At 43.9% G+C, this 23,093-nt stretch overlaps 10 non-coding genes across 10 annotated transcripts; all 10 read right to left on the reverse strand.

Annotated features, from left to right (window-relative positions):
* Nucleotides 1-9,779: 9,779 nt before the first annotated feature.
* Nucleotides 9,780-9,862, reverse strand: TRNAL-AAG (transfer RNA leucine (anticodon AAG)). Its single transcript has one exon. It is a non-coding gene; the product is annotated as a tRNA-Leu (tRNA).
* A 2,287-nt stretch (nucleotides 9,863-12,149) lies between these two features.
* TRNAL-CAG (transfer RNA leucine (anticodon CAG)) lies at nucleotides 12,150-12,232 on the reverse strand. Its single transcript has one exon. It is a non-coding gene; the product is annotated as a tRNA-Leu (tRNA).
* Nucleotides 12,233-12,864: 632 nt separating this feature from the next.
* Nucleotides 12,865-12,947, reverse strand: TRNAL-UAG (transfer RNA leucine (anticodon UAG)). The gene has a single exon. It is a non-coding gene; the product is annotated as a tRNA-Leu (tRNA).
* Nucleotides 12,948-14,245: 1,298 nt separating this feature from the next.
* Nucleotides 14,246-14,328, reverse strand: TRNAM-CAU (transfer RNA methionine (anticodon CAU)). Its single transcript has one exon. It is a non-coding gene; the product is annotated as a tRNA-Met (tRNA).
* Nucleotides 14,329-14,960: 632 nt separating this feature from the next.
* TRNAL-UAG (transfer RNA leucine (anticodon UAG)) lies at nucleotides 14,961-15,043 on the reverse strand. The gene has a single exon. It is a non-coding gene; the product is annotated as a tRNA-Leu (tRNA).
* Nucleotides 15,044-17,056: 2,013 nt separating this feature from the next.
* Nucleotides 17,057-17,139, reverse strand: TRNAL-UAG (transfer RNA leucine (anticodon UAG)). Its single transcript has one exon. It is a non-coding gene; the product is annotated as a tRNA-Leu (tRNA).
* A 1,298-nt stretch (nucleotides 17,140-18,437) lies between these two features.
* TRNAM-CAU (transfer RNA methionine (anticodon CAU)) lies at nucleotides 18,438-18,520 on the reverse strand. The gene has a single exon. It is a non-coding gene; the product is annotated as a tRNA-Met (tRNA).
* A 631-nt stretch (nucleotides 18,521-19,151) lies between these two features.
* On the reverse strand, nucleotides 19,152-19,234 carry TRNAL-UAG (transfer RNA leucine (anticodon UAG)). Its single transcript has one exon. It is a non-coding gene; the product is annotated as a tRNA-Leu (tRNA).
* Nucleotides 19,235-21,247: 2,013 nt separating this feature from the next.
* On the reverse strand, nucleotides 21,248-21,330 carry TRNAL-UAG (transfer RNA leucine (anticodon UAG)). Its single transcript has one exon. It is a non-coding gene; the product is annotated as a tRNA-Leu (tRNA).
* A 1,024-nt stretch (nucleotides 21,331-22,354) lies between these two features.
* TRNAL-AAG (transfer RNA leucine (anticodon AAG)) lies at nucleotides 22,355-22,437 on the reverse strand. Its single transcript has one exon. It is a non-coding gene; the product is annotated as a tRNA-Leu (tRNA).
* Nucleotides 22,438-23,093: the final 656 nt, after the last annotated feature.

Raw genomic sequence — 23,093 nt, forward strand, 5'->3', positions numbered from 1 at the left:
GCAAGTCCGGTCTGCACTGTTTTTAGGCAGTGTATCTGTACTGTTTAGCAGTATATCTAGTATTCCGAATTTCTGCACTGTTACACCAGTGTATCTGTACTGTTGAGCAGTACATCCAGTATAGGGGGGTAGTCATCTATGTCTCAAATGTTTTCATGTGATTAATGTCGTGGTATGAATGTGACCGTTTAATGTGCATTATTGTGTTTCTTGTAATCAATTAAGTTGTAACCAGTATTAAGTAGTAAGGATCGAGCATTCAGTAATAAGTAAGCATAATGCCGTTTTTCAACAAGTTAAAACAGATAGGAACTAGGAAAGGGATACTGGAGGAAGAAATTCCTATTCCCCCTAGGGACACTCCAGGTAACTTTATGTACCACAAGCATGGCTTAGATGCCATATTGTATTTAGATTTATGGGCCGATTACACCAAGCACCTAGACGAAAGACACAGATGGCCTGTTACCGGAACATGGGATGCCGAGTGCATCATGAAGGTAGAAGAAGCATTATGGAAAAAGAAAGCTAGACAATCCCAGAAAGACGCCATAGAATTCTGGCGTAAGGAATCACATAAGCGTGCTGAGAAAGCACTCCGTAGAGAAGACAGACTTAAAGAATCAGAAAAGGCTCAAGAAAATGAATTAGTTATTGAAGGGATCCGAGTAAAAACAGAACAAATAGATCGTGCCCGAAACAATCTTGTAAACGGAATGTATCTCGCGGCCGAAGGTACACCTGAGGCCCTATCAGAATTACCGATAAATTTACCGCCACCATTAGTTCCAACTAAAGTAATGCATAAAACTACTAAAGACGTATTCTTAAATTCATATTTAGAGGATGTAGCACCAGCTTACGCCAATCTGCCTGTTCGTGCCCTGCCTACTGACAGGGATGGGGGTGGCACTACGCCCCCAGATCATGTTCCGCCAGTACCGCGACAGACCTCCCCTGTTCCGCCAGCTCCGCCACTTCCCGCACTCAAGATTGACTTACCGAAACAGGTCCTACCTGATCCTACTAAACGACAAATTCAAGTTCAGATACAGACTCCGCGGAGAGATAATGCCCAAGCATCCGCCTCAGGAGGTGCGACTGCGGGTCCTCAGACCCCGCCATTAACACACAGATTCAATTTAAGGGACACGCAGAATCCGTTCGTGTTCCAGTCTCCCCGTCTTGACGCATTAAAGGAAAACATGTCAGTTTGCAGATATGATCCAGTACCCGGAAATAACGATCTAATGATATTGGCATCACTACGATTAAGATCTGCCACTGATATCTTGCTATGCTATGTAGGAATGAAGGAGCGTCTCGATAGAATATACGAGTTTATACAGACAGGGAAAGACCCTGACAGCATCAAGGATGCCATGGATAAACAGAAAGTTGACATTCAAGCACAGATATTACGATTTTTCATAAATTGTCTAATAAGAGAACGAGACAGGCCCGAGACAGATCAAAGTGAATTAGATGGACTAACAAAGTGGGGTCAAAATATAGCTGAAGGAAAACATGACAAGGGGGCTTGCATAGCCAGTATGTACCAGAAAATTAGAAGGGCAGTGATAACGGCACATCAGAAAGGGAATGATAAAGCTTCCTCCGAGGAGGAAGAAGAACTTACAGAACAAGGAAGGACTACAGATACTATAGCGTATGTAGGTAAGGGAAACTACCTTAGGAAAGGCATCCGTCCGGAAAACAAGAGAGTTTTTCTCTCTGCTTTAACAAACCCGAATTCTTCTGAACATCAGTTCCAGGAAACTGATAAAAGGCTTCGAGACCGAATGGGGTACCATGTACTCAATTCTATGGATGAACAGGAACTAGCCCGGTCAGCCGTGTTATGGGCCGAAAACCCAGACATATATAATGACGATACGTTAGCACAGACATTCTTGAACCTTTCCCCAGACGAGCAGAAATTAGCAGGTGTATACATGATTCAGCACCTCCTCATCAAGTTCAGAAACAACCATTCCGATCCAGGTCCCTTACACGAAACATTAGAAGCACTACTCATGGATAGATGGAGAGGTTTCAGTACCAAGTTAATACAAATAATTCTAGAACAACGACGTAAATATAACACCTTCATAAGTTCTGAATATGTTCCCGCCCCGCCTCCAGAAAGAAAAACGTATCACATGCAATGCCTGAGTGGCATTGAAAGTCAGAACCCCTTACGAGAAGTACACCCAGTTATGGGTGCGGATCAAGTCTTGAAGCGTGTGTATGTTCACACACCACTGACTAAGTTAGAACTGTTAGAAATGAAGAAACTAGTTCCGTGTCATGATAAAGACCCTGCAGGTTTTCACAGAGAGCTTAAAGACATGTTGTTAATGGGGGATTACACGTATGATGATATTATGAAAATATTAAAAGTACTGTTGCCCACGGGCATTTACGAGAAATTAAAGGAAAAGGATTGGGAGGTGGGAGAGACAAAGATAGCATGGGCAGAAATAGAAGACGAAGAAAGCAAACGAATCCCAGGGGTAGGCCTTGGGGATAGGACTAAAGCATTGCCCGGATTAATAGTACAGGTTTTGCCAAGATTATTGACAACTAGAAAGGAAGATTGGGATGCAATCTCGTCCTGTAAACAGAAACAAGATGAAGATACTAGTGACTTCTATTCAAGATTCGAGAAATGTTTCATTATAAATAGTGGCCTACAACCAAGCAGCGAGTCATATCCACACCTTTTCGTATCAAAATTAGTCGAGAATTCCCTACCATTAGTTAAAAATAGAGTGTATAAAGTTGAAAGTACTTGGCAGGCAAATACGCCATCCCAGATGTTACAAATGTTACAATATCATCAAAACAGAATTAGGGAAGAACAAGATCAGGAACAGAAGCGTATGAAGGACACGAAAATGAAAATGTTAGTAGCTCAGACGGTCCCAGCCGACGGTCAGAGAAAGGGTGGGGCCCAGACAAATCACAATACAGCTCCCGTTAAAGGGACATGTAATTATTGCAAGCAGCCAGGTCACTATGTACATGAATGCCCAGTCCTGAAACACAACATCTCAACAGGTAAAACTAAAGAAAGACCGCATCCGCCTAGACAAGATCAGGTCCAGCAACAGACCTCACAAAATGTACAGCCGATGCAGAATACACAGCCTATGCATGCTCCATCCCACACAGCACAGACAGTAGCAGTACCACAGCCACAGCCCATTGCCGCGACTCAGCAAGTCTCACAACAGATGTACCAGTATGCCCAATCTGCATATCCAGATTACCCCCGATACACATGAAACAGCCTAGAGAGGGAAGGTGGTTTGCCTCTTATTGAAATTCCTGTAGATCAAGAAGGTCCTTATGTACATAGTCACGTATTGGGAAAAGACAGAAAGTTTTTAATTGACACAGGGGCAAGTCGCACTACAATCAGTCACAATGAAGTCCCAGGGGCACCCCTCTCAGGCTCACAGAATGTTTCCCTTGGTTTTTCAGGACAGCCTATTGTAAATGAAGTATCAGAACCAGTACCATTGGCTGTGGGTCCATTATCACGAGTTACAGACTTGTTACTTACGAAATCATGCCCAGAAAATCTGTTAGGAATTAAAACACTGAAGGCTCTAGGAGCTATAATATGCTGTTCCCCGGAGGGAGTTAGACTCTTTCTACGGGATTTCAAGGGTCATTATGTTTTAAGAGAATTTGATGTCAGATTGAAAAATGTACCAGATCACTTATGGGCAAAAGGCCCAGCTGATGTAGGTTGTATGCATATCACTCCATATCGTGTTACACTCAAGACAGGAGTTGTTCTACCCAGAATCAGACAATACAAGTTACCACCCGATGCTGTAGTGGCTTTACTGAAAATCATTGAAGAGCTTATTGCCCAGGGAGTGGTCGTAGAGACCGACTCCAATATCTGTAATTCACCCATCATTCCAATTCTTAAACGTACAGACCCCAATGCACCGCCAGTATATCGGCTGGTGATTGATCTTCGAGAGCTGAACAAGTGCATCGTACCGCAGTTCCCTGTGGTCCCCGATATCTCTTCCCTATTGACTGCTATTGATTCAGAAGCAGCGTTCTTTACTGTAATTGACCTCAAGAACGCTTTCTTCAGTGTACCTATTGATCCGGAGAGCCAATATCTCTTCGGATTCAGTTTAAATGGACGAAGTTTCAAATTTTCCCGCGCACCTCAAGGATTCACAGAAAGCCCCAGCATCTATAGTCAAGCACTGAAAAGACAACTAGATTGTGTTCAAATGCCAGTTAACACCGCTTTACTGCAATACGTCGATGATCTACTGATCACCGCACGAAGTGAGCCCGAATGTGAACAAGCATCATTGACAGTTTTACATTTCCTGGCCGACAAGGGACACAAGGTGTCTCCTTCGAAGCTACAATTCTGTGTTCAGCAAGTTGTGTACTTGGGTCACTTGCTGTCCAAAGTGGGGAGACAGCTCACTCCCGATCGCATTCAGTTAATTGTAAATATGCCACGACCCCAGACACAAAAGGAAGTGCGGGCCTTTATAGGCCTCACCTCGTACTGCAGACAATGGATTCCTCAATATGCATTTCTAGCTAAACCACTCATCCAGTTAACGACGCAGGAGGCAGCAACTTCGCCTGCCCTCCCTTGGACTCAGGAACACACACAAGCCTTTGAGGAATTAAAGAAAGCATTATGCCAAGCACCAGTTTTAGCGACACCATGTTACAGCAAACCGTTCACACTTTTTGTTACAGAACGTGACGGTACAGCATTGTCTGTCCTCACTCAAGACCAAGCAGGTTCACATAAGCCTTGTGCTTATTTTTCAAGTACATTGGACTCAGTAGCCCAGGCACTCCCTGCGTGCTTAAAGTCAGTAGCAGCAACAGCGTTAGCAATCAGACAGAGCGATTCAATTGTTCTAGGTCATCAGTTAACAGTACAAGTTCCACATTCTGTAGAGGCTCTTTTAAACAGAACCCAAACTCAACACTTGACTATAGCACGTCTGACAGGTTATGAATTGACATTATTCCAGCCACACATAGAAATCAGACGTTGCAGTATCTTGAACCCAGCAACACTGTTACCTACAGTTATGACAGATCCAGTTCCGCATGATTGCATAGAGATCATTAATGCAGTAACAAAGCCCCGACGAGATTTAACAGATGTTCCATTGACAAATCCAGACCTGACACTTTATGTGGACGGTTCATGCATGAGAACAAGTACAGGGGAGTTGGTGGCCGCGTATGCCGTGACCACTGAAACTGAAGTTAAAGAAACACATCGTATTGATACACTGTCTGCTCAAGCGGCAGAGCTCATCGCTCTGACCCGAGCCTGTATTCTAGCCAAGAACAGAAATGTCAACATATACACTGATTCCCGTTATGCGTTCGGAGTCGTACACGACTTCGGCATGCTCTGGCAAGAACGAGGTTTTCTGACCTCTCATGGTGCCAAGATTCAACACGGTCCCCTCATTCAAGCATTGTTAGAAGCAATACATCTGCCTTCAGCCATATCCGTTATGAAGTGTAAAGCACATACTAAAGTCACAGATTCTGTTTCCCAGGGTAACGACCTGGCAGACCAGACAGCAAAACATACAGCACTGACCCACACTCAGACAACTGATACGACAAAGACAACTGAACAGACAAATTGTATGACAGTCAGGGATCCCGCACTAGATGTTATCGATATTCAGACACATGCTACTCCAGAAGAAATAAAGAAATGGATTGAACTAGGAGGGATCCAGACAGATCAAGGTTGGATGACGAAGGGAAAATCTACATGGTTTCTCCCTGACTCTATGGTTCAAGTCATGATAAATACAGCACATAGTCCTGCACATCTAGGAGAGAAAGCGATGTTAGACAGTCTACAAAATCTCTGGAATAATAAACACTTACGAGCAGCCGCAAAACAGAAAGTGCGCACTTGCATGATCTGTTGTCAGTTCAATCCAGGAAAAAGCGTCCCTGTAGAGCAAGGTGGATTTCATCCTCCCGATCACCCTTTTGAAGTCCTCCAGATGGATTATATCCAGATGGACCGTTGTCGAGGATTTAAATATGTTCTCGTAGTTGTCTGTGCTCTGTCCCGCTGGACCGAAGCATACCCAGTCCCAGATTACACTGCTCCGACCACTGCCAAGCAGCTGGTTCGTGAATTTTTCCCACGATACGGCCTGCCTCGTGTCGTGTACTCAGATAACGGTCAGCCATTCTCATCTGCATTAATGAAAGAAGTTTCCTTATTACTGGGATACCAGTGGAAGTTCCATTGTGTCCGACATCCCGAAGCCGCAGGCCTCGTAGAGAGGCATAACCAGACACTAAAGATCCGCCTTGCCAAAATATGTCAGGAGAAAGGGGTCGACTGGATAATAGCCCTGCCAGTGGCACTATTCTACATGAGAATGGTCGCCCATTCGAGATCAGGGCTATCCCCGTACGAGGTGGTCTTTGGCAGACCACCGAATATGTGGGGGACGCCCATTCCGAAAAAGATTACTGATGTTGATTGTAACATGTTGACAGATTACCTTGCCTCCTTGATGTCTGCACTCCAATCATGTCGTTCACAGGTTGCCGCAGCCTTCCCTGACAACACTGATGTAAAGCCACACGACGTCCGTCCTGGTGACGTTGTGCTCGTCCGCAACTTCGACAGAAAGAGTCCGCTGGAGCCCCGCTGGAAGTCCCCGAAGACCGTTCTTCTAACAACAAGGACGGCCGTGAAAATAGAAGGAAGAAAGGGGTGGGTCCACACGAGTCATATAAAAAAATTCTCTGGACTGAAACCTGATCGAGACTCGTCCACCCCCACCAAAGACTGTGTCGAACAAAAAGACTTTACAGAATCTGAACGAGAAAAGACTCCTCAAGAAAGTTATCGCATGAAATTACGATCTAGCAAGTCATACAGTTTAATTGTTTAAGTCCTCCCCTAGGTGAATCGGTTAAATAGTTTCTGACATGTATCCCCTAGATCGAGATAGAGAGAGAGAGAGAGAGGCCAAGAAACGTACATATTGTAAATCACTTCGTAGTCACTGTATAGTGACACTATTAATCATGTTTATTCTCAGTATTCTAATCATTGTTGCTAGCATCCTGTTACCTATATATTACCCCATTTTCAAGCGTGAACATTCTGCCTATAATGTATCTGCTGAACACACTTTTAGTGAGTTACCTCCACACGAGCTTTCCTACAGACTTGCGCTGCGCAACAATACATTCATTAGTATGCTACATCATTCTCATCAAACTAACAATGCTACAAATTGCTGGATATGTGGCCGACTCCCTCCCTACCAGAATTACAAGGGAGCCCTGCCCCTCTTTCCGTATCCGTTCACTCACAATGGCTCCTGCGGAGCATGGTTTAAAATAATTAATTCCTTAGATCCTGACATTGCTGTTTTCGATGGGGGCTGGGTTTGGGGAAATCTGAACTTAGTCCTGCTCGACGTCTGTTACCCAGATAAGGAGGGACTCCCCACTAGAATAGGAACTGATCTAGAAAATGAAGTATATGGATTAGGTAATTATACAATTAGCCTTATGATTCTTACTGTCGAGTCCGAAGCCACACCAGTTTTACCCATTATGTCAGTATTGCCAGTCACTGGTGAATTATGTATCAAGAAGAAAGGTTCAGTACACTTAGGTCATAGTAAATGCACTACTGTGGTCGAATTCAGTGATCATGGAAAATCGTCCTTTAAAGCTATCAGTCATTCTTACTTTGTTTGTGGTCATACCGCATACATACGTCTACCTCCAGATTGGGATGGTACCTGTTACATTGCATTCCTTCTGCCACCTGTTTTTCTAGCTCCTCCTGATTACCACAGAAATACTAATCTAGTAAAGAATAGACACAGAAGAGATATCCCACTTGTCGACTACACAGAAACGGCATGGGAACAGTACACCGACTTTAATAAAGGATTCTTTTTCTTTTTAGGACCTGTTCAGAATAGTAAATTAATACGCAGATTAACTAGAACACTTGAAGCAGTAGTGAATGAAACTGCCTCCGCCTTAGGTAACTTAACAGAAGAGCAGTCCGCCATGCGGGTTGTTGTCCTTCAGAATCGTCTTGTTATTGACGTCATCTTGGCAGATAGAGGTGGAGCCTGTAAGGTCATCGGGTCAAGTTGCTGTGTTTTCATACCACAAAACGCACCATCTGTATATCAAGCTATCACCCGTCTCCATAAAATTGCAAATCAGATACATCAGAATCCAGGCACCTGGACTTGGTCCGGTTGGTTCTGGACAACCTTAACAGCTTGGGGATGGAAGATCCTATCCTTCCTAGGCATTGGCCTAGTCCTAGTATTCAGCTGCTGCCTGTGCCTGCAGTGTGGGCCAGCGATTTGTGGACTGTGTGCCACGTCATGTATTGAACACTCCAGTTTTCTCTCAAAACGTAAACGAAAGAAAGAAGAACAAATGACGTTGCAAGAACAAACTGATCGATTCATGAGGATCGATATTTCATGAAGGGTCCGTAGGGAACAAGGAGGGAATGAGGAAATATAAATTTTTGGTCATGTTATGTTCCCTAGCGCGTACCCCACCGACTCCATGTACCAGCTTAAAGTGCATGTAACTTCCCTCCTGTACCAGTTATGAAGACGCAAATACATTTGCGTCCAACGTTAACTTGTCCTCTTTCAGATCCACCCTGAATGGATTATATAGTCCGTTCCTAAGTATGTTATGCCACCGTCTTTTTGTAGTACACTTTACATGTTTTTCCTGCTCTGACAGAGTAGGCCCTGAATTTCTGCCATCGAGCCTCTTTCCTGGCTCCTGACTCTGACAGCCTCTGCCCAGGCTACCTCTGTACCCGTGAACTCTGACTTACTTTCAGCGCGGCCCCTCGCGCTCAGCTCAGCCTGCTTTCTGCCAAGACTGACTATAACCTTCGAGTTATCTGTTCCGCTCCTCGAGAATGCATTCCTGCCTACTAGCTCCAGTAAACATCCTCTCCAGCTGCTGAGCCAAAGGGCCGACCTGTCTCAATGCAAGTAATTCATAGCCTCTGTTACCATGCTTCCATGGAAGGCCCCGTGCCCCACGCTTCTCATGTAGACACTTAGGCGCTTATACACGCATCCACAGTTAGCATAGAATAGCTTCTGCCCTAGAGACCTTTCCGCCCAGATAGTATGGTTCCTAAACATCAGATATCAGATACGGTAAAAGTAAAAGTTGATCTGACATGCCAGACTTCTGTCTCTTTCCGTCAGTGTAAATGTCAAGTCCCCTGCACCCCGTCAATCACACGTCATGCAGCTGCGCGCGCATCCAAGCTTCCGATTTCTGCTGACACTGCAACAATTCTGTTAGCACCACCCCTTGGTGCCACCCACTTGCGTCACCTATCAGTGACGTTTCTAGCACACACCTCTGATTCACGCCTAGTTTACGCCTCTTGATTACGTACTAGTAACACGTGCATACTGTTATCTTGTCTTCTCTCAGCTGTTACGCCTCTTACATTACTTCTTATGGTATAAAACAAGTATATAAGCTATGTAATGTCAATAAAGTTTGCTCTATCCCTTCTGACACCCCTGTGGTGGTCAGAACATGATATCCTGGTCTTGACCATTCCTTTATGAGGAATAAAACCCTTAGAAACTCTAACACCACGGACTCTGTCTTTTTTCATCCGATCTGAGTTATTATTGATTAAGTACTTACCTGCATAGAAATTAAGAGAGTAAATTAATTATTTACGTCAGAAGTGGGATTCGAACCCACGCCTCCAGGAGAGACTGCGGCCTTAACGCAGCGCCTTAGACCACTCGGCCATCCTGACCACGTTTGCTTGATCATCTACAGAGAGGGAAAGATATTGTGAACCAAAAAAAGCACACATCTTAGGTCATGAGTGGCTAGAGCAAGAAAAAAACTCACTGCACTTTTCCAAGTAGACAACCATATAAGCCCATGTGAGGGAAATGATCAGATTTTTTCTCTCTCAAGAAAAAAGTAGAGTAAACACACAATTGTCAGAAGTGGGATTTGAACCCACGCCTCCAGAAGAGACTGCAACCTGAACGCAGCGCCTTAGACCACCCGGCCACCCTGACTTGCATTTGTGGAACCTTCCACAGGCCAGACAGCCATGCAAGTGGGGTACCGAAAAGGCATGCCCTCAATTTATTTATCCTATTATAAGTACTTCCAACAGATCTTTGAACAATCCATAGAGAGCAGTACCTATGAAGAACTCTTTAGACCTTTAAGGCGTACAAAGAGAAAGTGCTTTTAACCAGCCACTTGAAAGGCCCAAAGCTGCTTTGAAATTGAGTCAACAGCCACCTCTTGGCTAGCTAAAGCAAATTCAACAAGGAATTTCAATGTCACAACATAGGGTGGAATACGCAAATCTAAGCAGCCCCTGATCACAGCCCTGAGGAAATTGCCGTAAGTGTGCTGGAGTCCAACTGTCTACCAGATGCTAGGCATTCTTCCATATTTGCATGGCCTGTCTGGCCAGGGCATACAAGAGCATGACTCTTCCAGATGAGCTCTTACATGGGTCCTATGCTCATATAGTAAGGACTGCACTTTGTCAGCAAGACTTTATACAACCGAAATATATGAGAAACCCCAGCTCTCTTGACTAGATGAGGACGGAATCACATCCCAGGTGAAGACCAACAGATGCAACTTCCATCAGATGTTAACCTGAAAAAGGAGATTACATCTCCAAAAGTCATGTCAGAAGTGGGATTCGAACCCACGTCTCCAGAGGAGACTGCGGCCTAAAGACAGCGCCTTAGACCACTCGGCCATCCTGACAGTGCAGAGTCTTAAGAAATGTATAAAAGTCACTCAGAAATTTCTGCCTCCATGCAAGCCTGAAATAATTTAAACCTTCAAACACAAGGTGCAACTTTATGCACAGGACAATAAACACAGAAGATCACATGTGAAAGCATTTCATTTCACAGGTGTACAATTTTTATGCTTTTAAAATACCTCATACCTCTCACCAGCTATTTAGGGTCCTGTATCCTACTCACAAAATTACCTTGCCTGCGACCTCTCTCTCTACACAAACAACTACTGCACAGGAAGTAGGAAGGCAGAAGGTGGGGCATATTATGCAAATGTATGCTGTCATTGTGCCTTGCAGATTCATGCAGGATTTCTAGATCCTTGCTGGATACAAGAGAGCAGACCTTGTTTCAGATCAACTGTCCCTAGCAGGGAACGTCTGAGCACATGCAGTCTTTTGCTCTCTAGCCCCTGGCCTGGGACTTACCCTCACTGGCTGAGGCGTGAATTTCTGCATACCAACGTTGCATAGATGGTACGTTTGTGGTCGGTTTGGGATGGGTGGGAGGTCAAAAGCATGGAAAAGTATGTCGCCTTCACTTCTAGTCTCCTCTTCTAGGCCTACCTGCCGTTCACTCACTCTGTCTTTGTTTCATTCTCTCCTTCCTCAACACCCCTTCTCACTCACTCGCTCTATCACTTGTGCTCTTTCCCCTTGCTCTGCATTTCATAGTGGAAACATCTCTTGAATGGAGCATTAGAAAATGAGGTTACATAAAATTAACAATCTACTTATTGGAAACCAAAAATATCACAAGACTGAATGTAACCCATTTCATTAATAAAAGGGACTTTTTAAGCACCCCCCAAAAAACACATAAAACACCACGAGTGCTAGAAGAATATTATACGAGCTTAAAGACAGAATTGGGCAAATTAATTTGCAGTTGAAACTGAAGTTTGTTACTTATTCAGATATTATATGCACTGCCAATTTTTAGCTGAGATTCTAAAAGAACTCAGAGACAAAATGGACTTAAAATTTTGTCAGAAGTGGGATTCGAACCCACCCCTCCAGGAGAGACTGCAGCCTTAACGCAGCGCCTTAGACCACTCGGCCATCCTGACCACATTTGCTTGATCATCTACAGAGAGGGAAAGATATTGTGAACCAAAAAAAGCACACAACTTAGGTCATGAGTGGCTAGAGCAAGAAAAAAACTCACTGCACTTTTCCAAGTAGACAACCATATAAGCCCATGTGAGGGAAATGATCTGATTTTTTCTCTCCCAAGAAAAAAGTAGAGTAAACACACAATTGTCAGAAGTGGGATTTGAACCCACGCCTCCAGAAGAGACTGCGACCTGAACGCAGCGCCTTAGACCACTCGGCCATCCTGACTTGCATTTGTGGAACCTTCCACAGGCCAGACAGCCATGCAAGTGGGGTACCGAAAAGGCATGCCCTCAATTTATTTATCCTATTATAAGTACTTCCAACAGATCTTTGAACAATCCATAGAGAGCAGTACCTATGAAGAACTCTTTAGACCTTTAAGGCGTACAAAGAGAAAGTGCTATTAACCAGCCACTTGAAAGGCCCAAAGCTGCTTTGAAATTGAGTCAACAGCCACCTCTTGGCTAGCTAAAGCAAATTCAACAAGGAATTTCAATGTCACAACATAGGGTGGAATACGCAAATCTAAGCAGCCCCTGATCACAGCCCTGAGGAAATTGCCGTAAGTGTGCTGGAGTCCAACTGTCTACCAGATGCTAGGCATTCTTCCATATTTGCATGGCCTGTCTGGCCAGGGCATACAAGAGCATGACTCTTCCAGATGAGCTCTTACATGGGTCCTATGCTCATATAGTAAGGACTGCACTTTGTCAGCAAGACTTTATACAACCGAAATATATGAGAAACCCCAGCTCTCTTGACTAGATGAGGACGGAATCACATCCCAGGTGAAGACCAACAGATGCAACTTCCATCAGATGTTAACCTGAAAAAGGAGATTACATCTCCAAAAGTCATGTCAGAAGTGGGATTCGAACCCACGCCTCCAGAGGAGACTGCGGCCTAAACACAGCGCCTTAGACCACTCGGCCATCCTGACAGTGCAGAGTCTTAAGAAATGTATAAAAGTCACTCAGAAATTTCTGCCTCCATGCAAGCCTGAAATAATTTAAACCTTCAAACACAAGGTGCAACTTTATGCACAGGACAATAAACACAGAAGATCACATGTGAAAGCATTTCATTTCACAGGTGTACAATTTGTATGCTTTTAAAATACCTCATACCTCTCACCAGCTATTTAGGGTCCTGTATCCTACTCACAAAATTACCTTGCCTGCGACCTCTCTCTCTACACAAACAACTACTGCACAGGAAGTAGGAAGGCAGAAGGTGGGGCATATTATGCAAATGTATGCTGTCATTGTGCCTTGCAGATTCATGCAGGATTTCTAGATCCTTGCTGGATACAAGAGAGCAGACCTTGTTTCAGATCAACTGTCCCTAGCAGGGAACGTCTGAGCACATGCAGTCTTTTGCTCTCTAGCCCCTGGTCTGGGACTTACCCTCACTGGCTGAGGCGTGAATTTCTGCATACCAACGTTGCATAGATGGTACGTTTGTGGTCGGTTTGGGATGGGTGGGAGGTCAAAAGCATGGAAAAGTATGTCGCCTTCACTTCTAGTCTCCTCTTCTAGGCCTACCTGCCGTTCACTCACTCTGTCTTTGTTTCATTCTCTCCTTCCTCAACACCCCTTCTCACTCACTCGCTCTATCACTTGTGCTCTTTCCCCTTGCTCTGCATTTCATAGTGGAAACATCTCTTGAATGGAGCATTAGAAAATGAGGTTACATAAAATTAACAATCTACTTATTGGAAACCAAAAATATCACAAGACTGAATGTAACCCATTTCATTAATAAAAGGGACTTTTTAAGCACCCCCCAAAAAACACATAAAACACCACGAGTGCTAGAAGAATATTATACGAGCTTGAAGACAGAATTGGGCAAATTAATTTGCAGTTGAAACTGAAGTTTGTTACTTATTCAGATATTATATGCACTGCCAATTTTTAGCTGAGATTCTAAAAGAACTCAGAGACAAAATAGACTTAAAGTTTTGTCAGAAGTGGGATTCGAACCCACGCCTCCAGGAGAAACTGCGGCCTTAACGCAGCGCCTTAGATCAATCGGCCATCCTGACCACATTTGCTTGATCATCTACAGAGAGGGAAAGATATTGTGAACCAAAAAAAGCACACATCTTAGGTCATGAGTGGCTAGAGCAAGAAAAAAACTCACTGCACTTTTCCAAGTAGACAACCATATAAGCCGATGTGAGGGAAATGATCAGATTTTTTCTCTCTCAAGAAAAAAGTAGAGTAAACACACAATTGTCAGAAGTGGGATTTGAACCCACACCTCCAGAAGAGACTGCAACATGAACGCAGCACCTTAGACCACTCGGCCATCCTGACTTGCATTTGTGGAACCTACAACAGGCCAGACAGCCATGCAAGTGGGGTACCGAAAAGGCATGCCCTCAATTTATTTATCCTATTATAAGTACTTCCAACAGATCTTTGAACAATCCATAGAGAGCAGTACCTATGAAGAACTCTTTAGACCTTTAAGGCGTACAAAGAGAAAGTGCTATTAACCAGCCACTTGAAAGGCCCAAAGCTGCTTTGAAATTGAGTCAACAGCCACCTCTTGGCTAGCTAAAGCAAATTCAACAAGGAATTTCAATGTCACAAGATAGGGTGGAATACGCAAATCTAAGCAGCCCCTGATCACAGCCCTGAGGAAATTGCCGTAAGTGTGCTGGAGTCCAACTGTCTACCAGATGCTAGGCATTCTTCCATATTTGCATGGCCTGTCTGGCCAGGGCATACAAGAGCATGACTCTTCCAGATGAGCTCTTACATGGGTCCTATGCTCATATAGTAAGGACTGCACTTTGTCAGCAAGACTTTATACAACCGAAATATATGAGAAACCCCAGCTCTCTTGACTAGATGAGGACGGAATCACATCCCAGGTGAAGACCAACAGATGCAACTTCCATCAGATGTTAACCTGAAAAAGGAGATTACATCTCCAAAAGTCATGTCAGAAGTGGGATTCGAACCCACGCCTCCAGAGGAGACTGCGGCCTAAACACAGCGCCTTAGACCACTCAGCCATCCTGACAGTGCAGAGTCTTAAGAAATGTATAAAAGTCACTCAGAAATTTCTGCCTCCATGCAAGCCTGAAATAATTTAAACCTTCAAACACAAGGTGCAACTTTATGCACAGGACAATAAACACAGAAGATCACATGTGAAAGCATTTCATTTCACAGGTGTACCATTTTTATGCTTTTAGAATACCTCATACCTCTCACCAGCTATTTAGGGTCCTGTATCCTACTCACAAAATTACCTTGCCTGCGACCTCTCTCTCTACACAAACAACTACTGCACAGGAAGTAGGAAGGCAGAAGGTGGGGCATATTATGCAAATGTATGCTGTCATTGTGCCTTGCAGATTCATGCAGGATTTATAGATCCTTGCTGGATACAAGAGAGCAGACCTTGTTTCAGATCAACTGTCCCTAGCAGGGAACGTCTGAGCACATGCAGTCTTTTGCTCTCTAGCCCCTGGCCTGGGACTTACCCTCACTGGCTGAGGCGTGAATTTCTGCATACCAACGTTGCATAGATGGTACGTTTGTGGTCGGTTTGGGATGGGTGGGAGGTCAAAAGCAGGGAAAAGTATGTCGCCTTCACTTCTAGTCTCCTCTTCTAGGCCTACCTGCCGTTCACTCACTCTGTCTTTGTTTCATTCTCTCCTTCCTCAACACCCCTTCTCACTCACTCGCTCTATCACTTGTGCTCTTTCCCCTTGCTCTGCATTTCATAGTGGAAACATCTCTTGAATGGAGCATTAGAAAATGAGGTTACATAAAATTAACAATCTACTTATTGGAAACCAAAAATATCACAAGACTGAATGTAACCCATTTCATTAATAAAAGGGACTTTTTAAGCACCCCCCAAAAAACACATAAAACACCACGAGTGCTAGAAGAATATTATACGAGCTTGAAGACAGAATTGGGCAAATTAATTTGCAGTTGAAACTGAAGTTTGTTACTTATTCAGATATTATATGCACTGCCAATTTTTAGCTGAGATTCTAAAAGAACTCAGAGACAAAATGGACTTAAAGTTTTGTCAGAAGTGGGATTCGAACCCACGCCTCCAGGTGAGACTGCGTCCTTAACGCAGCGTCTTAGACCACTCAGCCATCCTGACCACATTTGCTTGATCATCTACAGAGAGGGAAAGATATTGTGAACCAAAAAAAGCACACAACTTAGGTCATGAGTGGCTAGAGCAAGAAAAAAACTCACTGCACTTTTCCAAGTAGACAACCATATAAGCCCATGTGAGGGAAATGATCTGATTTTTTCTCTCCCAAGAAAAAAGTAGAGTAAACACACAATTGTCAGAAGTGGGATTTGAACCCACGCCTCCAGAAGCGACTGCGACCTGAACGTAGCGCCTTAGACCACTCGGCCATCCTGACTTGCATTTTTGGAACCTTCCACAGGCCAGACAGCCATGCAAGTGGGGTACCGAAAAGGCATGCCCTCAATTTATTTATCCTATTATAAGTACTTCCAACAGCTCTTTGAACAATCCATAGAGAGCAGTACCTATGAAGAACGCTTTAGACCTTTAAGGCGTACAAAGAGAAAGTGCTATTAACCAGCCACTTGAAAGGCCCAAAGCTGCTTTGAAATTGAGTCAACAGCCACCTCTTGGCTAGCTAAAGCAAATTCAACAAGGAATTTCAATGTCACAACATAGGGTGGAATACGCAAATCTAAGCAGCCCCTGATCACAGCCCTGAGGAAATTGCCGTAAGTGTGCTGGAGTCCAACTGTCTACCAGATGCTAGGCATTCTTCCATATTTGCATGGCCTGTCTGGCCAGGGCATACAAGAGCATGACTCTTCCAGATGAGCTCTTACATGGGTCCTATGCTCATATAGTAAGGACTGCACTTTGTCAGCAAGACTTTATACAACCGAAATATATGAGAAACCTCAGCTCTCTTGACTAGATGAGGACGGAATCACATCCCAGGTGAAGACCAACAGATGCAACTTCCATCAGATGTTAACCTGAAAAAGGAGATTACATCTCCAAAAGTCATGTCAGAAGTGGGATTCGAACCCACGTCTCCAGAGGAGACTGCGGCCTAAACACAGCGCCTTAGACCACTCGGCCATCCTGACAGTGCAGAGTCTTAAGAAATGTATAAAAGTCACTCAGAAATTTCTGCCTCCTTGCAAGCCTGAAATAATTTAAACCTTCAAACACAAGGTGCAACTTTATGCACAGGACAATAAACACAGAAGATCACATGTGAAAGCATTTCATTTCACAGGTGTACAATTTTTATGCTTTTAAAATACCTCATACCTCTCACCAGCTATTTAGGGTCCTGTATCCTACTCACAAAATTACCTTGCCTGCGACCTCTCTCTCTACACAAACAACTACTGCACAGGAAGTAGGAAGGCAGAAGGTGGGGCATATTATGCAAATGTATGCTGTCATTGTGCCTTGCAGATTCATGCAGGATTTCTAGATCCTTGCTGGATACAAGAGAGCAGACCTTGTTTCAGATCAACTGTCCCTAGCAGGGAACGTCTGAGCACATGCAGTCTTTTGCTCTCTAGCCCCTGGTCTGGGACTTACCCTCACTGGCTGAGGCGTGAATTTCTGCATACCAACGTTGCATAGATGGTACGTTTGTGGTCGGTTTGGGATGGGTGGGAGGTCAAAAGCATGGAAAAGTATGTCGCCTTCACTTCTAGTCTCCTCTTCTAGGCCTACCTGCCGTTCACTCACTCTGTCTTTGTTTCATTCTCTCCTTCCTCAACACCCCTTCTCACTCACTCGCTCTATCACTTGTGCTCTTTCCCCTTGCTCTGCATTTCATAGTGGAAACATCTCTTGAATGGAGCATTAGAAAATGAGGTTACATAAAATTAACAATCTACTTATTGGAAACCAAAAATATCACAAGACTGAATGTAACCCATTTCATTAATAAAAGGGACTTTTTAAGCACCCCCCAAAAAACACATAAAACACCACGAGTGCTAGAAGAATATTATACGAGCTTGAAGACAGAATTGGGCAAATTAATTTGCAGTTGAAACTGAAGTTTGTTACTTATTCAGATATTATATGCACTGCCAATTTTTAGCTGAGATTCTAAAAGAACTCAGAGACAAAATAGACTTAAAGTTTTGTCAGAAGTGGGATTCGAACCCACGCCTCCAGGAGAAACTGCGGCCTTAACGCAGCGCCTTAGATCAATCGGCCATCCTGACCACATTTGCTTGATCATCTACAGAGAGGGAAAGATATTGTGAACCAAAAAAAGCACACATCTTAGGTCATGAGTGGCTAGAGCAAGAAAAAAACTCACTGCACTTTTCCAAGTAGACAACCATATAAGCCGATGTGAGGGAAATGATCAGATTTTTTCTCTCTCAAGAAAAAAGTAGAGTAAACACACAATTGTCAGAAGTGGGATTTGAACCCACACCTCCAGAAGAGACTGCAACATGAACGCAGCACCTTAGACCACTCGGCCATCCTGACTTGCATTTGTGGAACCTTCAACAGGCCAGACAGCCATGCAAGTGGGGTACCGAAAAGGCATGCCCTCAATTTATTTATCCTATTATAAGTACTTCCAACAGATCTTTGAACAATCCATAGAGAGCAGTACCTATGAAGAACTCTTTAGACCTTTAAGGCGTACAAAGAGAAAGTGCTATTAACCAGCCACTTGAAAGGCCAAAGCTGCTTTGAAATTGAGTCAACAGCCACCTCTTGGCTAGCTAAAGCAAATTCAACAAGGAATTTCAATGTCACAACATAGGGTGGAATACGCAAATCTAAGCAGCCCCTGATCACAGCCCTGAGGAAATTGCCGTAAGTGTGCTGGAGTCCAACTGTCTACCAGATGCTAGGCATTCTTCCATATTTGCATGGCCTGTCTGGCCAGGGCATACAAGAGCATGACTCTTCCAGATGAGCTCTTACATGGGTCCTATGCTCATATAGTAAGGACTGCACTTTGTCAGCAAGACTTTATACAACCGAAATATATGAGAAACCCCAGCTCTCTTGACTAGATGAGGACGGAATCACATCCCAGGTGAAGACCAACAGATGCAACTTCCATCAGATGTTAACCTGAAAAAGGAGATTACATCTCCAAAAGTCATGTCAGAAGTGGGATTCGAACCCACGCCTCCAGAGGAGACTGCGGCCTAAACACAGCGCCTTAGACCACTCAGCCATCCTGACAGTGCAGAGTCTTAAGAAATGTATAAAAGTCACTCAGAAATTTCTGCCTCCATGCAAGCCTGAAATAATTTAAACCTTCAAACACAAGGTGCAACTTTATGCACAGGACAATAAACACAGAAGATCACATGTGAAAGCATTTCATTTCACAGGTGTACCATTTTTATGCTTTTAGAATACCTCATACCTCTCACCAGCTATTTAGGGTCCTGTATCCTACTCACAAAATTACCTTGCCTGCGACCTCTCTCTCTACACAAACAACTACTGCACAGGAAGTAGGAAGGCAGAAGGTGGGGCATATTATGCAAATGTATGCTGTCATTGTGCCTTGCAGATTCATGCAGGATTTCTAGATCCTTGCTGGATACAAGAGAGCAGACCTTGTTTCAGATCAACTGTCCCTAGCAGGGAACGTCTGAGCACATGCAGTCTTTTGCTCTCTAGCCCCTGGCCTGGGACTTACCCTCACTGGCTGAGGCGTGAATTTCTGCATACCAACGTTGCATAGATGGTACGTTTGTGGTCGGTTTGGGATGGGTGGGAGGTCAAAAGCAGGGAAAAGTATGTCGCCTTCACTTCTAGTCTCCTCTTCTAGGCCTACCTGCCGTTCACTCACTCTGTCTTTGTTTCATTCTCTCCTTCCTCAACACCCCTTCTCACTCACTCGCTCTATCACTTGTGCTCTTTCCCCTTGCTCTGCATTTCATAGTGGAAACATCTCTTGAATGGAGCATTAGAAAATGAGGTTACATAAAATTAACAATCTACTTATTGGAAACCAAAAATATCACAAGACTGAATGTAACCCATTTCATTAATAAAAGGGACTTTTTAAGCACCCCCCAAAAAACACATAAAACACCACGAGTGCTAGAAGAATATTATACGAGCTTGAAGACAGAATTGGGCAAATTAATTTGCAGTTGAAACTGAAGTTTGTTACTTATTCAGATATTATATGCACTGCCAATTTTTAGCTGAGATTCTAAAAGAACTCAGAGACAAAATGGACTTAAAGTTTTGTCAGAAGTGGGATTCGAACCCACGCCTCCAGGTGAGACTGCGGCCTTAACGCAGCGTCTTAGACCACTCAGCCATCCTGACCACATTTGCTTGATCATCTACAGAGAGGGAAAGATATTGTGAACCAAAAAAAGCACACAACTTAGGTCATGAGTGGCTAGAGCAAGAAAAAAACTCACTGCACTTTTCCAAGTAGACAACCATATAAGCCCATGTGAGGGAAATGATCTGATTTTTTCTCTCCCAAGAAAAAAGTAGAGTAAACACACAATTGTCAGAAGTGGGATTTGAACCCACGCCTCCAGAAGCGACTGCGACCTGAACGTAGCGCCTTAGACCACTCGGCCATCCTGACTTGCATTTGTGGAACCTTCCACAGGCCAGACAGCCATGCAAGTGGGGTACCGAAAAGGCATGCCCTCAATTTATTTATCCTATTATAAGTACTTCCAACAGCTCTTTGAACAATCCATAGAGAGCAGTACCTATGAAGAACGCTTTAGACCTTTAAGGCGTACAAAGAGAAAGTGCTATTAACCAGCCACTTGAAAGGCCCAAAGCTGCTTTGAAATTGAGTCAACAGCCACCTCTTGGCTAGCTAAAGCAAATTCAACAAGGAATTTCAATGTCACAACATAGGGTGGAATACGCAAATCTAAGCAGCCCCTGATCACAGCCCTGAGGAAATTGCCGTAAGTGTGCTGGAGTCCAACTGTCTACCAGATGCTAGGCATTCTTCCATATTTGCATGGCCTGTCTGGCCAGGGCATACAAGAGCATGACTCTTCCAGATGAGCTCTTACATGGGTCCTATGCTCATATAGTAAGGACTGCACTTTGTCAGCAAGACTTTATACAACCGAAATATATGAGAAACCTCAGCTCTCTTGACTAGATGAGGACGGAATCACATCCCAGGTGAAGACCAACAGATGCAACTTCCATCAGATGTTAACCTGAAAAAGGAGATTACATCTCCAAAAGTCATGTCAGAAGTGGGATTCGAACCCACGTCTCCAGAGGAGACTGCGGCCTAAACACAGCGCCTTAGACCACTCGGCCATCCTGACAGTGCAGAGTCTTAAGAAATGTATAAAAGTCACTCAGAAATTTCTGCCTCCTTGCAAGCCTGAAATAATTTAAACCTTCAAACACAAGGTGCAACTTTATGCACAGGACAATAAACACAGAAGATCACATGTGAAAGCATTTCATTTCACAGGTGTACAATTTTTATGCTTTTAAAATACCTCATACCTCTCACCAGCTATTTAGGGTCCTGTATCCTACTCACAAAATTACCTTGCCTGCGACCTCTCTCTCTACACAAACAACTACTGCACAGGAAGTAGGAAGGCAGAAGGTGGGGCATATTATGCAAATGTATGCTGTCATTGTGCCTTGCAGATTCATGCAGGATTTCTAGATCCTTGCTGGATACAAGAGAGCAGACCTTGTTTCAGATCAACTGTCCCTAGCAGGGAACGTCTGAGCACATGCAGTCTTTTGCTCTCTAGCCCCTGGCCTGGGACTTACCCTCACTGGCTGAGGCGTGAATTTCTGCATACCAACGTTGCATAGATGGTACGTTTGTGGTCGGTTTGGGATGGGTGGGAGGTCAAAAGCATGGAAAAGTATGTCGCCTTCACTTCTAGTCTCCTCTTCTAGGCCTACCTGCCGTTCACTCACTCTGTCTTTGTTTCATTCTCTCCTTCCTCAACACCCCTTCTCACTCACTCGCTCTATCACTTGTGCTCTTTCCCCTTGCTCTGCATTTCATAGTGGAAACATCTCTTGAATGGAGCATTAGAAAATGAGGTTACATAAAATTAACAATCTACTTATTGGAAACCAAAAATATCACAAGACTGAATGTAACCCATTTCATTAATAAAAGGGACTTTTTAAGCACCCCCCAAAAAACACATAAAACACCACGAGTGCTAGAAGAATATTATACGAGCTTGAAGACAGAATTGGGCAAATTAATTTGCAGTTGAAACTGAAGTTTGTTACTTATTCAGATATTATATGCACTGCCAATTTTTAGCTGAGATTCTAAAAGAACTCAGAGACAAAATGGACTTAAAGTTTTGTCAGAAGTGGGATTCGAACCCATGCCTCCAGGAGAGACTGCGGCCTTAACGCAGCGCCTTAGACCACTCGGCCATCCTGACCACATTTGCTTGATCATCTACAGAGAGGGAAAGATATTGTGAACCAAAAAAAGCACACAACTTAGGTCATGAGTGGCTAGAGCAAGAAAAAAACTCACTGCACTTTTCCAAGTAGACAACCATATAAGCCCATGTGAGGGAAATGATCAGATTTTTTCTCTCTCAAGAAAAAAGTAGAGTAAACACACAATTGTCAGAAGTGGGATTTGAACCCACACCTCCAGAAGAGACTGCAACCTGAACGCAGCACCTTAGACCACTCGGCCATCCTGACTTGCATTTGTGGAACCTTCAACAGGCCAGACAGCCATGCAAGTGGGGTACCGAAAAGGCATGCCCTCAATTTATTTATCCTATTATAAGTACTTCCAACAGATCTTTGAACAATCCATAGAGAGCAGTACCTATGAAAAACTCTTTAGACCTTTAAGGCGTACAAAGAGAAAGTGCTATTAACCAGCCACTTGAAAGGCCCAAAGCTGCTTTGAAATTGAGTCAACAGCCACCTCTTGGCTAGCTAAAGCAAATTCAACAAGGAATTTCAATGTCACAACATAGGGTGGAATACGCAAATCTAAGCAGCCCCTGATCACAGCCCTGAGGAAATTGCCGTAAGTGTGCTGGAGTCCAACTGTCTACCAGATGCTAGGCATTCT

The sequence above is a fragment of the Lissotriton vulgaris genome, chromosome 8, assembly GCF_964263255.1.
Source record: "Lissotriton vulgaris chromosome 8, aLisVul1.2, whole genome shotgun sequence".
In the NCBI taxonomy this organism is placed as follows: domain Eukaryota; kingdom Metazoa; phylum Chordata; class Amphibia; order Caudata; family Salamandridae; genus Lissotriton; species Lissotriton vulgaris.